The 18,525-nt window shown below is 40.7% G+C and overlaps 1 protein-coding gene across 5 annotated transcripts in view; it reads right to left on the bottom strand.

Moving 5' to 3' along the window:
• Positions 1–18,525, bottom strand: part of TMEM108 (transmembrane protein 108) — a 1,727,675-nt gene that overhangs the window by 822,804 nt on the left and 886,346 nt on the right. The window lies entirely within an intron of this gene.

Genomic DNA, 18,525 nt, shown 5'->3' with positions numbered 1-18,525 from the left:
TTTGTGGATGGCCAAATGAATTCTTTCCCTAGGAAAGAATTCGATGATTTGGCCGTTCGCTGTTTTTAGCTTTCGATGCTTAGGTGTCAATGATTTTGTGTTCGACAACCTAAGCTGTTGATGTTATAATATAGACATGATCCCATATGTATGTATATATATATATATATATATATATATATATATATATGTGTGTGTATATGTGAATTTCAGATAGAGCTCTGATCTTTATGGACGAATTTCAGTCTCAGCCCAGAAAAAAAAAAAAAATGCATCTGCTTTTACTGTACTTGTGTTTCTTCCTACTTTACTTTGCTTTTGTGTCATCTTAAAAGTACTCAGTTGTATTTATTACTGCTTGGTGTAACTCATTCTAAGCCTTTTAGTTTCAACACTTGGGCTTCAAACCAGTTGTTTTACATTGAGAGGGTTTGTGGTCTGCACTGTAGTGGCAGAACAGGCAGCTTACATCCTTCTAAGTTGGGAACTGCTGATTGAGAGCTCAGTGTCTGTTATTCCTAAAGTGTATTAGTTCTGGTTTATGCACTTGGGCTTCAGGCCAGTTATTTTGCATTAAGAAGGTTCGTGGTCTGCACACTTGTGGGAGGAGAGGCTGGACTCTGCCCTTCTGAGCTGGGAATTTCTGGTTAAAGGTTTATAGTGCCTGCATGTTTGAACTGTTTCTTACTGAAATTGGTACACCTTGTTTGCTGTAGCATAGACTAGATCCAGGCCTGCTGAATCTAGCTTTGTTTGTATGCTTGTTGTTTGTTTGCTTGTTATTTCCCTGGAATGCTAATTCCACCTAAAACGCAGCTTCTCAGTGCTTCTGTGGATCCCTAGTGATATCTGCATTGCTTACTGTACTTATTTCCTTGTTTCACTTAAAAGAAAGTTACTGTTTGTCATTTTTGCATTTAAGTTACCTGTAACACATTGCACTTAAGTTACCTGGCACTTGCTCACTAAGGCAATTATATGTCAGCACTAAAAATTAAAAGCACTACACCCTCACTCCCCATTGGTCCTTGTTTTCAGTTATAAAGGAATTCCCAATATTATTCTAGCATGTCCAAAGGTCAGTTGTCAATCTCCTCTCCGGTCCAGCTGGTGAACCTGGGAATCTTGAGGCAATGTTACAACTGCCTCATGTACACAGACAACCCTCTCCCCCTCCCAACAAATTCTAACACATGTGAGAGATGCAATCATATAGCCAAACTGGAGGCTAAGCTCTCTCAACTCAGTACTGGCATAACCAGTCAGGAGGAGAAGGAAACTACACTCACTACAATTCCAGTCTCACATAGACCTACCACGACAGCAAACCAAACACATAATCACACAAAAACATACTTGGAGGCTCTAAATAAAGATCTGCCTAAGCAGCAGAGACCTCCAAAGCAGACACCCAAGCATCCGCTACCCCAAAACAAAACAAGTGCAACACATATCTCACAAAGCCAGTGTGCCAAACAGTCACAGCCCTTAAGGATAAACAACACACCTGATACACTTGTAATAGGTGACTCTATCGTCAGGCACACTGATGTCCTGCTCACCAGGCTGAACAAGGAGAAGGTCATGGTGAGCAGCCTGTCAGGCGCTAGGATCCACCACATAACACAAGCACTCAGGTCACTCCAAGGCAAGTACAAATATGACTCAGTCATTGTCCATGCTGGTGTGAATGACCTGAGACGTACCTCCCTGGACTACATGAAAAGAGACATAGAGGAGCTCTCTGAGCATGTAGCCCAGGCCGGTATGACCCTGAACTTGAGTAGCATCTTACCCTCACCAACAAAGATGCCACAATATGAAGACAAGATGATCAATTTCAACAATTGGCTTAAGTACTGGTGTAATTCAAAGGGGATCCAATGCCTGTCAGCCTGGGATGATATGCTCGACAAGCCTCGATGCTTCGCTAGGGATGGCTTGCACCTGTCACCCTTGGGCTTTCGGATATTGGCAAAGGCTCTTGCTACCACCATAGTGCCTTTTTTAGGCAAGGCTCAAAAGACAAACCCACCTCCATAGGTATCACAAGGGATAAGAAACTAAGAGTAATGCTACTCAATGCCAGAAGTCTAAACCTCAAGATGCACGCACTTGAAACTCTCCTTAACATGGACAACATCGATATCTGTGCAGTAACAGAAACCTGGTTCAGGGCTCCCGAGAGCACCCCAGCACTACCAGGTTATACCTCATACCATGCTTTTCGGCCCTAAAACTTGGACCGAACCACAAAAGGAGGGGGAGTATCGATATTCATCAAAGATACCCACACCTCCAGGTTGGTGGCAAAGCACGAAGCATCAGAGACTATCCATGTGCAGCTAACAGTGGGTAAAACTGCCTTCCAGTTTATAGCCTGCTACAGACCACCCTCCCAAACCCAGGAACCCCACTTGGCCTTCCTGAGAACACTGGAAAATATGAAGGTCTCTCCAAACACCATTATATTGGGCGACTTCAACTACCCAAACATAGACTGGGAGCATTACTCTAGCTCCAACACCCTAGCCCAAAGGTTCCTAGAATTCATAAACTCAAATGCTATGGAACAACTTGTTACCACTCCCACAAGAGGGGAAAACATACTGGACCTGATCATCACCAACATGGGGACTCTATGCTCCAGACCAGAAGTGTATCCCTCACTAGTAAGATCAGACCATAAACTGATCTCACTGGATATTCACATCCTGACCCCACTCTCTGCCCAGAAAACCACAGTGAAAAACTTCTCTAAAGCAAATTTCACACTCCTCAAAACCGAGATGGAATCCTTCAAAGCCCCTGGGCCTGTGGAAAATATGGCCCAGACCGCAGAATCCTTTATAAATGCATTCTCTGAACACCTTCAGGAATGCATGGATCATGCAATCCCAAATAAAACCAAGACCCAATCCTCCAAAGGCAGACGTCCTGTCTGGTGGACCCCAGCCATAAACAAACTATACAATAGAAGGAGGAAGCTACAACATGATAGAGCAAAATCCCAAAAGGGGAAGGCATCTCTGATCAGTATTAGCAAGAAACTAAGGGCACTCATAAAATCGTCTAAGGCCACCAGCTTCGAGAGAAAAATTGCACAGGACACTAAGGATAATCACAAGGCTTTCTTTAGTTATGTTAGGAACCTGGGTGGAAATTCCCAGATATGCTCAGAATTAGTTCAAAATGACAAAAAATGCACCAAACCCACAGACATTGCCAACATCCTAGCTGACAGGTTCAGCGCAAACCCCCCCACCAAAAGGGCAAATATCTATCCCAGCAGAGTGCTGCCCCCCCGACATCTCAGATGCTCAGATAAGAGCCGCCCTCTCCAAAGCAAAAAACACAGCATCAATGGGACCAGACGGTGTCCCGGGCTGCGTCCTACATGAACTCCAAGAAGAGCTAAACCCAAACATAAAACTACTGTTCAATCTCAACCTTACTACAGGATATGTACCCAAAGAGTGGCGTACAGCAACAGTGGTTCCTCTCCACAAAGGTGGTGCCTCAACGGACCCTGGAAACTATCGCCCCATAAGCCTGACTAGCTTGGTCTGCAAAGCTATGGAAAGGATCATCATGGACCTCATAAATAAAGATATTGGGGACCTACAGACACTGGATCCTACCCAGTTCAGCTTTGTTAAGGGCAGATCCTGCCTCTTAAACCTGGTCGACTTCTTTGAAACAGTCACTAAGGCCATTGACGAAGGGAAGGTGGTCCACACAGCCTACCTGGACCTCGCAAAAGCCTTCGATACAATACCCCACTCGGGCTTATAGATAAGCTCACCAGCTTAAATATAAACCCCTATGTCACTAGATGGGTTGCAAACTGGCTCGAGGACAGAACCCACATGGTTAGAATTGCTGGAGCCATGTCAGACTCCAAACCAGTTACAAGTGGCATCCCACAAGGCTCAGTCCTGGGACCTCTCTTGTTCGGTATATATTTCTCGGAGGTACAGGCCAACACAGAAGGACTGTGACTGACCAAGTTCGCAGATGACTGCAAACTGGGTGCCATAATCGACTCTCCAGCTGACACAAGCATCTTCCAAAAGGGCCTCATAGAGACAGACAACTGGTGCCAGAACCATGGCCTCAAGCTAAACGCCAAAAAGTGTATAGTCATCCCCATTGGCAAAAACAAAGTGCCCACAAATGACCACATAGGTGGTAATCCATTAAGTACAGAAGAAGTAATTAGGGACCTGGGGACCCAAGTTGATAGCAATCTCTCATTTGACAACCACGTGGCCAAAGTGGTTAGAAAAACATTTTATATAGCCCACCTAATCATGAAGGGATTCACATCTAGATTAGGGGAGGTCATCTTGCATCTTTACTCATCCCCCATCAGGCCCATAATCGAGTACAATGCCCCTTTTGGGATGTACCTTACCAAACACCTGCAGCAACTGGAAAGACCCCAAAAGTACCTCAGCAAGAGGATCAAAGGGCTCAAACAGATGCCATATGCTGCCCAGTTAAAGAAACTCCAGCTCTACTCAGTGGCATACCGCCTGCTCAGAGGCAACCTGTGCCTGACGTATAAAGCCATGTCCAACCTGGAATTAAGGGACATGCTGCACCTCAAAAAATCCAAATCCCATCAAGCTACATGCTCGAGAGACTTGAACCTCAGCACTGAAATAAATAGGACATGCTGGAGGGACAGATTCATAGCCCAGAGGCTCCCTTCACTTTGGAATAAAATCCCAGTCCAGGTTAGGCAGAGTCCCTCATTGACTCTCTTCAAGAGGAATCTTGATGAGTGGATGGGAGATTGTAGGTTTACCCTGGGTATCACTTCTGTGTCACTGTTAGACAGAGGCACAGTATACTAACCTTAAAAAAGGGCATAGCAAAATTAATTTAAAATGGGTGGCTAAAGCCAAACATACTCTGGCTAGGCTTATAAATGCCCTAGGGCAGATAGCCTAGTATGAACCTATGAACCTAATACAGAAAACATCAAAACAAAAGTGTACAAGACTTTGCAATAAAGTAAATGCTTACTGAAAAGGTCAAAAGTCAGAGAAATAGATAAGTTATGCTCACTGATGGTTTGCCAGTACCTCTTCTTATAACTCAGTGAAAATGTCCTGTAGTGCTGGATTTATCTTTCAGTTGAGGCTAATGAGATTCATCATATAGTACTAAGTTTGTTTCCCTCAGTATTAATTTACCCACTGCTTCACTCTGATAAAGTCTGTACTTTATTCTCATAACAAAGAGCTTTATCATTCATAGGCCAGTGCATCAGAAATGGTTAAATACACCGTCCAAAATAACACAGCAATTCATTCATAGGACTGGATTAAATACTTTTGCAAACATTTTGTATTCTAAAAACACCTGTATTGAAAACCTCAAAAAATTTATATATGTATCTCAAATAAAACAATATTAAAAAAACAACATATACTTAATTGTGTGTAACAATGTAACTGAGTATGATGGGGCAACCCTACTACCAGGTATGGTGCATGCATATGATGTGATCCTTCTCATTGTCTTCCCTAGCCTACACTCATGGTGTCAAAGCAAATGACTGGAGAGTTAGACCAAAGAGAAAATCTTCCCATGGTAGGATGCCTGCTTTTATGCTTACTAGTCACACTGCTTGCTTGGTTTGTACGTAGCACATTAGACCCTGCACATGGTTTTGGGGTACTCTCAGAATGGAATCTGTCTGAGATAGGAGTTACTCCTAATATAGAGATCACTGTGGCTTCAATAAGGATTGGACATGTGGGAAGAAACAACTGAGTAGTGAAGTAGCTTAGCAGTCAGCCATTATGGAAGAAAACAAACAAACAAAACAGTAGCAATTTACGTACCTGTATGGGACAGGAAGTTAAGACAGGCATGACATAACACACACAAAGTATACAATAGGGAAATGCATAGCCATTTTTAGGACAGTACTAGCATGCACAGGTAAAGAGCAACTGGAAACAAAATAAATTCCACAGAATGGCATGTGCAAGGATATGGGTACATACAACCAGAGCAAATATGATGTTACATAAATGACACAGAGGAACAGTGCAGTTCATGTGCAATATGGATGTGCTATACGTACCACAGAAGGACACAGATACACACACACACACACACACACACACACACACACACACACACACACACACACACACACACACACACACACACACACACCACTTTTTTCAAAACAGCACAACACATAATTATATAGTATATCAGTGGATTCTTCTATAGACAACACATCCATCTTTATCTACTAGTCTTTTAAGTTGTATCATTACTCCTATAAGATATTGGCAAGGGGACATGTAAAGCCCATTAGACTGTATGATATTCCTGCTGAAGACAACAGAGTCAACAGTTGCTCAGAATGCATCTCCTACTCCAAATAACAACATACAGGATGCATTTTAAAGGTTGAAATGTGATGACCAAGAATCATAATGTACAGCCTCAGCCTGTCTCTGAAAACACATTCCACTGAATGAAAGAAAACAAAGGAGAACCCTCATGCCATCTGCAGTGTGCAGGTGTGAGGCATGGTAAATGAGAGGAAATGATGAAACAGGATGAAATTGGTGAAAATGTAAAATAAGTAGAAGAAGCTTTCCTAGAGATGTGGGCAACAGCAGTAAGTATACAAAGGTGCATGTGGAGGGAAATATTTTTTAGTGGTTTATTACCTTTTTATATTACATGAAATAAAGCAAGATTTTAAGGCAAACAAAAGGGGGATATTGGATGGGTGTGACAAAGTGATAGGTAAGGATATATATCAGCAGTGCAAATCATGAAACCAAGACACTTATGGTATAAAAAAAGGATCAGTAATACAGTGAGAATAACATACCTTCTGACTCAATGTCTTCTACGTCTCTTGTATAGACAGTATTCCACTGACACTCCAAACTGTCCAATGAACGCTTTGTCTGTTGCATGTGTGATGTCCCCACACACTGGGCCAGTAATCAACGAGCCTGAATCCTCACCACTGATATGGAGAGAGATGTTCACTTGAAATACAAATGGATACACACAGTATTTCTAGATGCAGACCTCTCTGCATCAAGTACAATTTCCCTTAAGAGCACACAGGGAACACACAGCCCAGGGTCTGGATTTCGCTACACACACATGGGAAAGGTTCGCACAGATTTACCTGCTGTACCCCCTTCTGCCCAGAGTATAAGGTAGTTATCACTGCCACCAGACACTCCACATTCAGCTACTTTAAGGCCCTTAACAAAGGGTGTCCAGTTATACTATGTATACTATGTAATATCAATACTAAAACAAATGATAGTAGTTGACTAAGACAGCTAGGCCCTCAAGTATTAATCTCAGCAGTTCACAGATAAGATCATGCTTAGCATTCAAGTCTGTTAGGAAGGGCAGGAACTGTTTGACTTTTTCAAGGTGGAATATCCTACTATTCCCACCATCAGCGGTCTACCTGAGATACATAAAGACCTGCACAATCCCCCTCTACGCCAGATTGTTGCAGGACGAAACTGGGTAACAGAACCTCTATCTGTTTATGAAGAAGATTTCTTAAAAGACTATGTTAAACAGGCCAAGAAGGTCTTGACAGATACAGGTGATTTTTTAGAATGTTTGCATTGTTCACTAGAAGCTGAAGGAATTCCCAAAGATTTACTATTTGTAACTATGGATGTTTGCAACCTTTTCACTGTTATCCCTAATCAATATGGGATAGAGGCCATCAGTATGTTCCTAACAGACTTGAATGCTAAGCACGATCTTATCTGTGAACTGCTGAGATTAATACTTGAATCTAACATTTTCACATATGGCAGTGCTTACTATTTACAGAATTGGGGGGGGGTAGCGATGGGCACCCCATGTGCTAACAGCTACTCAAATCTTGTATTAGCCCAATGGGAGAAGACCAAAGTCCTAGATGAATTAAATCCTTGGTTGCATAAACTAAAATTCTATGGATGTTTTGTGGATGATGTGTTTATTTTGTGGGCTGGCAGTGTCCAAGATTTACTTTATTTTCAAGAATATTTGAATGGGACACTGATTTCCTTAGGTTCACTCTTAATTATTCAAGTAAAGAAATTGATTTCTTGGATGTACAACTCACCTATGATGTGGAATTAGGTATAAACACCTGCATTTATCACAAAGAGACATGGAAGAACCATTACCTACATAGAAATAGCATGCACCCTCATCACATTTTCAAAAACATCCTAGAACATCAGAGCATTAGAACTTCTAGGCTCTGTACAAGACACTGTGATTTAACACAAGAAACTGAGCAGATACAGGGCTTCTTATAGGATAGAGGCTATTTGGAATGAGAAATTGTTATGAGAGCAGATAAGCTGGAGAATATTAGGAAAACAAATGGATATCCTTCGTTCAGGAAAAAAGATGTGATGAGGCAAACAAAAAGGAATTTGAGAGAGACAGCGGATCTCAATAAGACTCTAAATTGTCTGCTGACCTACAGTTCTAACTCTCGATTAGTATGTGACACCATATGCAAGTATTAGCCAGTCTTGACAGAGAATGAAAAAATTAAAGAGATAGTAGGGGAGAAATCACGTTTTACTTACAAGAACAAAAAGAACTTAAAAAGGATGCTATGCTTCAAAGATGGAGTTTCAAAAAGAATTGGATTCCAGACATCTAAGGTACATATAGATGTGGCAAATGCAAAGCTTGCCCTTATATAAACACCAGCTACTGCTTCTCACATCCTATCTCTGGCCAAGACTTCCATTTTAACGGATATGCTACCTATCTCTCCCGAGATTTAGTTTATCTAGCCAGCTACAAGAAATGTGTAGCTTTCTATGTAGGTAAAACTAACCAGTTGTTTAAAGCTAGGATTATGCAACATCTGCGAGATATCACTAAAGCTGATACCAATAATGCATTAACCACTCACGTTATACAATTTCCCACACACTCATTTACTTTTATGGTCTTGGATCACATCGTACTCAATTTTTGTGGAGGTGACCTTAAAAATCTTAACAGAAATACGAGAAACTGAGTGGATAATAAACCTTAGAGCCGACAGGCATCCAGGTATAAACAATATAGTACCACTGAAGCCTCTGCTTAAAAATAAACGCTTCAAAATTTTTGAAAGTTTTCTTCATGACTTTATTTTAATGTCAGGAAGGCCTGGTTTTTGCAGCTAGAGCTATAGCTTTAAGATGTTAAAAAGTGTGTTACACCTACTCAGTATGTTGTCACTAAATGACAAACATCTGATTGGATGGGACTATGTTTTTAAACTAGTGAAGAGAACTCATTTTTAGATCTGATGAAGGCTGAAGAGCTGAAAGCACTCATCTCTTACTAGAGCTCTTGGATTTTATTTGTTTACCTGTTTGTTTGTCTCTATTAAAGGAGGAAGTGATTCTCATCGTGGTGGTTTTTCCAGGCTTTTATTCAGTTTAGTTAGCAATCATTCTACAGAGTTGTGCAGCAACTACATGTTCTTAGTGTCAGCTTTGGCCAGTCAAGGTACAATGAATTACAGCAGGCACCTCGGGAAGGAAACAAAATGTGCAGATCCACAGCGTGATCCTTTTGTGAAATAATTAACATTAATTATTACTTAATTCTAATGATGTTGCTCAAATAACAATAAGACCAGACTTTATCTGTCACTTGGGCCTTTAGTAATAACTGACCACTGAATGTCTCATCTCCTTCCTCCTAAGAATTCACACGCAAACTCCAGCCTAACTCCATCATAAATTATTGTATGGTTAAAGTCAATAGCAATGGAAAATTTAGCTTAAAAGGTCAGCAATCATATCTTAGCTGGATTGAATTTTGAGCCATTTTTGCTAATCTATATAAGGGGAGCATCCAAATTGTCCTCAGTAGATTCTGTATCCTACGCCTGATCCTAAGGAAGGGATAAGTAAAGAAGGGAGTCACTGGAATATAAGTTGTTCGATAAAAATCTCCTGTGATGAATTACTTTTCCTGTCCTAAGCGAATAAACAGTGAGCATAAAAAGTTGTCTATGACCAGGCCCTGCATTACAGGTGGAAGCTTTAGGAAGAATTATTACCTTAAACAAACTTCTGTATTTGCTCTATGTGGTAATAGTCAAACCTACTGAATAAATTTGTGAAAAAGCTACAGTCAGTACATAATCACTTATTCACTATTTCATGACCAACATTGTCAAATGTCAAGCAGAGATCAAGAAAGCTCTAAACTGAATAACAAGGCTGATCTCTGACTGCTAGGAGATCACACCCTTCCTAGTAAAGATGGTCTCAGTGCTAAGCTGGATTCAGAATCTGTACTTCTATGAAGCAAAGAGGTTGTGAGATACTAGCAATGAATCTTGTTGGACATGTACTACCTTCTTAGAAACCTCTACCATGTTTGAGATTGGCTGGGAAATCTCCAGACTGCACACATCATGTGATGGTTTCTTGAGAACAAGGGTGATTAAGATGTCTGCAGGCACTGAAAAAAAAAAACTGATGGTCCTGAAAATATAAACAGGCATTTTGGAGAATTACGAGGGTCAGGGCATACAGTCAAAGAAAGAACCAGCCTGGTTGGACCCAGACCCACCCCACAAGATGTAGTTCTGAAGACTAAGCTCACACCCATGAGTATGTAGTAGTTAATATAGGAAATCTCAGTGTACACCCAGTATAAGGGATATAATTTTGAATCTGGACAATGTTACACATGAAGAAGCAAGTAGAACTCTAGCACACAAAGGCAGAACAAGCATTTCAGCTACTTACACTCTGTTCTGCTCAGGCTTGCCTGCATTATCATTGCTGGTTGGTTATGGATAGTTGCAATCTTCCTAGTGAAGTGCACAGCTTTTGTATAGATTGTATCAATACTGGTGCTGATATTGACCAAGTTGTATGGTCTATATTTGTAGTGTGAGTCTATGATCAGCATCGACTACCCTTATCCAAGAGGGACATAGGTGACATCTCCAGGGTAAATTTATTGTCACCCATCCAGTTGTCTAAGTTACCCCTAAATAGTGTCATTGAGGAGCTCTGTTTTACTTGATTTGGGAGTTTGTTCCAGAGGAGTGGCAATCTCTGGGAGACATATCTGTCTCTCCAGCATATCCTGGTAATGTTGCAGGCTAGGTTAAAATCCCCTAGAGTGACTGAATCTTGCCCCATTTGACTTGTGGATGTGCAGCATTTCCATTAGGGAAGGGTCTGAGAGTGCTCTGTAGGCCAGGCACAAGTTGCTTCTCAGCAGCCTATAAGATACAGAGTACAGTGACAGGGGCTTCAGTCTGTCCATGTAGGTCATATGTTGAAAGCCCTGAATTTTCTTGGTGAGAAATGTTTGCGGTCTCTCCAGCTGCTGCAGGTGTCTGGTGAGGTAAATATGGAAGAGAACGTTGTACTCTATTGGTCGGATGAGAGATGAATACAGGGGAGTTATAACATCTTTAGCTCTGGATTCAATCCCCTCACTTATGAGATGTGCAACATAGAAGGCCTTCCTTACCACTGTGGACACATGGTGATCAAAGTTAAGGTTGCTACCAACCTGTGTTCTTAAATCTCTCACCATGGAGTTTGAGCTAAGGGAGTACTGTTAATATTGTAATTTGCAGGGACTTCCCCTTTCCCAAAAGTGATGATGATGCATTTTTATGCATTTAGTTTATGTCCGTGGCTTTGGCACCAGAAGCCGGGTTCTGAGGAAGTCCCTGTATTGAGGGAAGAAAGCACTTAACTTGTTCATTCATTAAAGTTGTGTCTCTTCAGTTGCTGTGCTGCGTTTTCTGGTTCTGCCTTTTTTGTAGTATGTCAACAACACTGGGGGACTCAATGATTGCACCCAGTTTGCAGTCATTGGTGAACTTGGTAAGCCACAGGCCATCTGGACTTCTGAGAAATATATTTCAAACAGTAAGGTGCCCAGCACAGATCCTCATGGTACACCACTTAAAAATGGTCTGTTGGTAGCGGTGTAATCCCAAACTTCGACTCTATGCCTTCTGTCAGTGAGCCAGCTGGCTACCCATCTACCGACATATGCATTAATTCCAAGCTTCTCAATGATGCCTGAGTGGGGTATTGTGTCAAAGGCCTTGGCTAAGTCAAGAAAGGCTTTAAGTACTGTTTTGCCTTCATCCAGGGCTTTACTGACATTCTCGAAGAAGTCCACCAGGTTTAATAAGCATGATCTACCCTTAACAAAGCCAAATTGGGTCAGGTCAAAAGTTTGAAGGTCACCTATTTTTTGTTGATAAGGTCCATGATGATGCTGTCCATGGCCTTACAGATAAGGCTGGTTAGGTTTATGGGTCTATAGTTTCCAGGGTCGGTTGATGGACCCCCATTGTGCAAGGGAATTACTGTTGTTGTTTTCTGCTGTGTTGGGGCAACGCCAGTACTTAGACTGTGGTTTTCCAAGTGGTTCTGCTAGGTCCTGTTTTAGACCATTTATTAGGCAGTCTGGGATGTTATCTGGTCCCATAAAGGCTGTGTTTTTGGCCATGGAGAGTGCAGTTATGATCTACTCTCTGGAGATGCTAGGTAGAGGACTGGCGACAGGTATGCTTTGGAGTATGTCTGGTGGGGACAGGGTTATGAAGTTTGCACCAACTCTGTCTGCTAGCAGGTTGGCCTTGTCCTTAGGGTCAGTATTATTTGTACCATCCACTATTAATTCAGCACAAAGCTGGGCCTTCCCTTTTAGATTTATGACATAGCTAAAGAATGGCTTATGATTTTCCTTAGCTAGGGATGCTAGTTTAGCTTCATAATTTGATTTAGAGGACTTTACAAGGTATATAATTTGCTTGTTCAAGCTGTGGAAGGTATCCTTCCTCTGTTAAGACAGTTCCCTCTTGTTCTTAAACATTAATTTCTTCCTCTTGTTATATAGCCTATTTATGCTTGATGTCTACCAGGGTGGCTTGATTTTTTTGTGAGGATCTTGCTTTGATCCATTCAGGTACAGTGAGTCTGTACATATGTATAGGTGTTTATACAGGGTATTTGTGTACACCTCTATATAGGAGTTATTGTTGACAGTGGTAGAGGGGGGTGGGGTTGAAACTATTTATGCCATCGCTTAGGATCCAATAATTTGCTTTGGAGAAATTTTTCATCTTTTTTGCTTTTGAGGGGGGGTGTCATATATGATTGTTACTTCGAACAAGACTGATTTATGATCAGACCTTTCCAGGGAGGAGAGCTCACAGGGAGTAGTGCAGAGACCCCCTTTGTTGGTGAGTACTAAGTCTAGGACATTCAATCCCCTTGTGGGGGTGCAGACTATCTGCTCTAGAGCTTGTGTATTAACAAAGTCCAGAAACCTTAGGGTGAACGTGTTTTTGCTCATATATGACTCCCATTCAATGGAAGGATAGTTGAAATTACCCATGACTAAGGTGTTTGGCTGTATAGTGAATGACTCAAGTAGGTTTAGGTAGGCAGAGCGATTCTCGTGGTTCATGGTTGGGTACCTATAGCTGAAACTGATATAGAAGGAAGTTTTACCTACAGTTAGTTGGACTTGTAGTAGCTCTAGAGAGTTGTACTGTTTGACCAGTGTTGAGGTGTTATTTGTCTTTAATGAAGATGGATACACATCCACCATTTGTTCTTTCATGCTCATTTTGAGGTTTGAACATGTGGAAGGCATTGTAGCCTTGCATGGCCATAGTGCTCTCTGAGGCCTAGAGCATGTCTCTGTGACTGCATGGGCATCAGCCTCTTCCAAGGTAAGGAGTGCTTACAGTGAGGGCAGTTTCAAATTTAGACTCCTAGCATTAAGCAGCATAACTTTGAGTTTGTCTCTAGTGGATTTGTTTATGTCAGGAGTGCTGTTGTCAGGATTTTGCCCATAAAAAGGCACTATGGGGGAAGCAAGTACTTTTGCCAGTAACCAAAAGCCAAGAGGCAACAGGTGAAGACCATCTCTGGCAAAGCAGTGTCGTCTGTCGACCATATCTTTCCAGGCTAACAGATACTGGATTCCCCTGGATTGACACCAGAAGCTATGCCAATTGTTGAAGTCAATAATTTTTTGTTTATATTGAGGCATTGTCCTGGGTGAAGGCAGAACGCTGCTTAGGGCTAGGGACATACCTGCCTGAGAGACATAATCTGAGTGCTCAGTCATGTTTCTCTTCATATAGTCCAGTGAGGTACGTCTGAAATCATTCACTCCAGCATGGACTATGACACAGTCATAACGGTACTTGCTGTTGACAGACTTGAGTGCGTGTCTGATCTGACGGATCCTGGTACCTGACAGGCAGCTGACCTTGACCTTTTCTAGCCTGGTGAGGGGGACACCTGTATGTTGCCTATGACCAAGATATTTGGTTTTGAGGTGTTTTGCCTTAGGGGTTTATTCACTGATATACTAGGCCTCTGATCTTTAGGAAGGCCTCTTGTGAGTACCTCTGCATATGATGGTTTATGTGCTGCGAGCTTGTTATGTGCAAGAAGTGAAATGTGTATGCTGACAACCTGTTTGATATCTAGTTGGTTGCTAGATCAGAGAATTGGTTCTAAATTCATAGTTTTCATAGTATAGATACATCTCTCATATGTTGTATTTGTTTCTGTGGCTGAACTGTATTTCTGTGTTTATTTGCTTGACTTAAGGGGAGAAGACATTTGGTGTTTTCTACTTCATTTCTTTCACCGGTTAATCCTACCAGAACCAGTGGGAAAAGCAGTGTCACAGTTCAAACCTAGAAAAAAACAGAGGATCCTTTTAACCTATACATGCATTTCTTAGGAAGCAAGAAACTAGAATACTTAGATAAAACCATGCTGACATGGGGATAACTTACAAACTTCTGAAAAAATGGATCCCAAAGACAGGTCTGACTTATTTGTTCTGCAATGTAGAGGTCCTATTAGTGTGTGGCATATTCTAATAAACTCTCCATGAAAATGCAAACATCATCTTGTCAGAAATACCCAGTCTCCTTAAAAATATCAGGCTGTGCCTCATCACTAGAAGCAAACAATTCGAACAGAACCCGCCAAGACAAAAACAGTCTTATTTAATGAAACAATAGATTCCAACAACGTAGCACACAGGAAATAATAATATTTCAAGAAAATACTAAAGTACAACAACTTGTTCTTAGCAGTTGGAGGTATTTATCGGAATGCATGGCTAGGGTTGAGAGGTAAATACTAAGCTATCATTCTACAATCCCCTCTATACTAACTTCTCTCCATTAAAGATTAAAATCAAACACTGTACCTTCTGCTTCAGAGGTAAACACCTTAACCATTAAGCTAACCCACATTTTTATTCTGATTATTGTTTGGTATTGATATGTTGACAGACTGCCAGTGTTCTATTAAGCGGATAGCTTCCATTTCCTAACATGATATAATATAGCTGTCCTTTTATAAGTAATCACAACATTGCACATTGTTTTTTGTTAATTTGTTGAACGTCTCATTTTGAAAGTGCTAGTTATGCTATTGGTTAGCAGCCTGTAGCATTCTAGAGAAGTTACTAATCTGCATATTAGAGGAAGCAGGAGTTTATTGTTCTATCTTACATGTTGTCTATGTACTGCATTAATGCTAGGTGTCAAACCGCTGAGAACCTTTAAACTGATTAAAAAGCTGTGACACTTCTAGGCAGGTATTTAAGAAATGAGCATTCACTGTAGGCCTCTAAAGAAAAAAAAATAACATATTTAGTGTCCTGTGTCAAAGGAAAGATATGTCAATGATCCAGAGTAAATTACTGGAAAAATAATTACTGTGTTCAGTTATGAAATTGCTGGGCTATTCTTGCAGGTATTAGACTTATTGTCAGTGGGTTCAACTCGAAGGCATCAGCACTGTTAAAAGACCAGACACAACAGACTTTTTCAATACATATTGCATAAAACCTAACTAAATTGCATACGCACATATCACCATTTGTATTGTGCCATGTCAGTCTTTCAGAAGAGAAGATGATGATGATGACCATTGATTTTTAAAATATGTTTCTTTCCAAGCACCCCCAACCAGCTTCATTACATGATCTGGAAGCAGGAGTTCAGGAAAGGTCTTACCCAATAGAGATGCATCTCATTCACACTGAGCAAAGTGGGAGTGACTTAATCATTAGCAAAGAACAACAGGCATAGTAGCTGTTAGTAGTCTGCCACCTATATTAATTAGAGAAATGGGATATGAGTGTTCAGCAATTGGGAATGACTACAAATGTTATCTTATTTATCTTCTTTAGTTACTTAAATGGCATATATTTGGTCATTCCTTAGGTTCAAAATAAATGCTCTTAATTCTGGTAAAAGCTAGGAAAAGTACACATGGGAGGTTAGGTTGTCATATTTTGATCTATTGAACCAAACATATTGCTATTATTGTAGTAGCTGAATTGCTGATTTTCAGATCTCCCCATGGTTTAATTATCTCCCCATGGTTTAATTAGGAATGCCAGTGGTCCATCTTGTACATAGAATAATGCAGTTAATGTGCCAACATCCAAAGAATGCACTGTTCATTCAAATGTATCCATGTCTCCTCAAACTAGTACCCCTGTGAATTTGTCAGTAAAATGAAAAGTAGAATTGACAACTTCTTAGCCATGGCACATACTCTAAATAATTTAAAATGCATTGTATTTATTTTATTTTTTAAACAAACTTAGCCAATAATTAATGAAATCCTAGTTTTGTTTATTCTAAATCTCTATAGCTAATGATTCTTAGACATCTGTTGATGTTAACATCGGCTGTAAATGATTGCCACTGTTGATGTGACTCCCAGACCCCTTGAACAAAAACAGGAAAAAGGGATTTGGGATGAATGGACAGAAATAAAATAACAGTAATCTGATTTGCATTGTAAATTTGTGCTTATGGTACTTATAATTGCAAATATGCAATCCATACAGATCCTTGTTTTTAGTTTTCACTTACAGTTCAGACTAAAAGTGCTGGATTTCCTACTAAAACAAAATGTCTGGTGTGCAGTAAAGCAATGAAGTTCACAGCCTTGTCCTCCTTCTGCATGCATGCATTATTTTAACAAATGTATATGACCATATTTCTGACTTATATATGTTTTACTTTGAAACTGGTATGCCTTTTCCAGAGTTTGCAAGGCCTACAAGCTCCCTATGGCAAGGATGATATGCTACTATGTGATTTGGATCTGGATAACAGTTGCTGTTGAGTAGTGCCAGTCCTAGTGGTAGGTAATCATCACAGCTCAAATCAAGGTGCAACAGGGCTTCTGATAGTTCCAAACATGGTTTGGCAAATTTCTGCATAGTCTGGTGCCATGGTCTGTGGTGGGAATGCAGTATTGAAAGTATTGTGAATTCCGCTCCAGGATTTGTGCTACACATATTCTGCTTATCATTTACCTGCTTAAAGTTGCATGCCATTGTCTTTCTGTTTACTTTGCTACTGTTTTCCCCCTGTTCATTGTTCATTGAAGACAGTGAGACATTAAGTTAAAGTTTCTGAAATACTAACCATAGAACTAGAGCTCCAATATTGTCTCTGATTGGATCCCTCAACAGAAAATCTGATTCTGCTTATACTTCTTGCCGCTTGAATTTTTTCCTGAACCTTCCCAGCCTTTTCCTGTAGTGATTTTAAAATGCTGTGTTTCTGGCTTCCACCTCCTATGGTAATCTGACTTCCAAAGTCTCTCCCTCCCCTCTTGTAATGCTATCGTATTGTCTGTTGTATAAGATATTTAAGTACTTTTCCCATCCATTGTTTTCCATGTATCTGTAATAATGTCTGCCAAGTCAGCAAACCAGTATTGCACTTGAGTACATGTTATCTACAAAACTATCCTTAGAACTGAAGCCTGTAACTTAGTGTGGAGAAAACAAAGCCATTGCACAGAGATAAGCTTAAAGCAGCTAGTTTGCACATTAAACAGCACTACTATCAAATCTTAGCACAATCTAACATAGTCTAGTGCCAAATGCCAGAGACCACCAAAGGAGACTTCTGTACAACCCAGTCCATATCCAGTATTAGCCCAGCCAAATACAGGTCTAGACAACATGGATATGCAATTTTCAAATGTCTCTGCAGACAGCATGGTAGATACTGGCACCCTGAGACAATGTAACAATTGTTTCATGTTCGTAGACAACCATGTAATCCTTAAAGAAAACACAGTACGTGGGAGATGCACAAACAATTTCAATGGAGCAAAAAACTTGCATACATACAAACAAGGTTGTCAAGAACATACACTATATCCACAATGTATAGTGTCCACTGCAGTTACAATGTGTGCTCTGCATTCAAAATGTTCTGCACTTATTGCAAATCTCCTGTGTAATTAGTCAGTGATACAGTTCCAGCATGTGCTCTTACAAATCTCCAGCATGTGGGAAGCTAGTGCATATGCTTCTGATTCAGTTCCCCTACTGATTTCCTGTAGAGGTGTGCAGTGACTCAATTTCAAAAGTAGAGTGCTCTCTGATTCAATTCTCCACCTGATTTCCTTTATTGGAAATCTCCTTAAG

This window comes from Protopterus annectens, chromosome 3.part0 (assembly GCF_019279795.1).
Source record: "Protopterus annectens isolate FY-2018-M chromosome 3.part0, PAN1.0, whole genome shotgun sequence".
Taxonomy (NCBI): domain Eukaryota; kingdom Metazoa; phylum Chordata; order Ceratodontiformes; family Protopteridae; genus Protopterus; species Protopterus annectens.
Note: the sequence above shows the minus strand (reverse complement) of the source record. Positions and strands in the feature narration are given on the sequence as shown.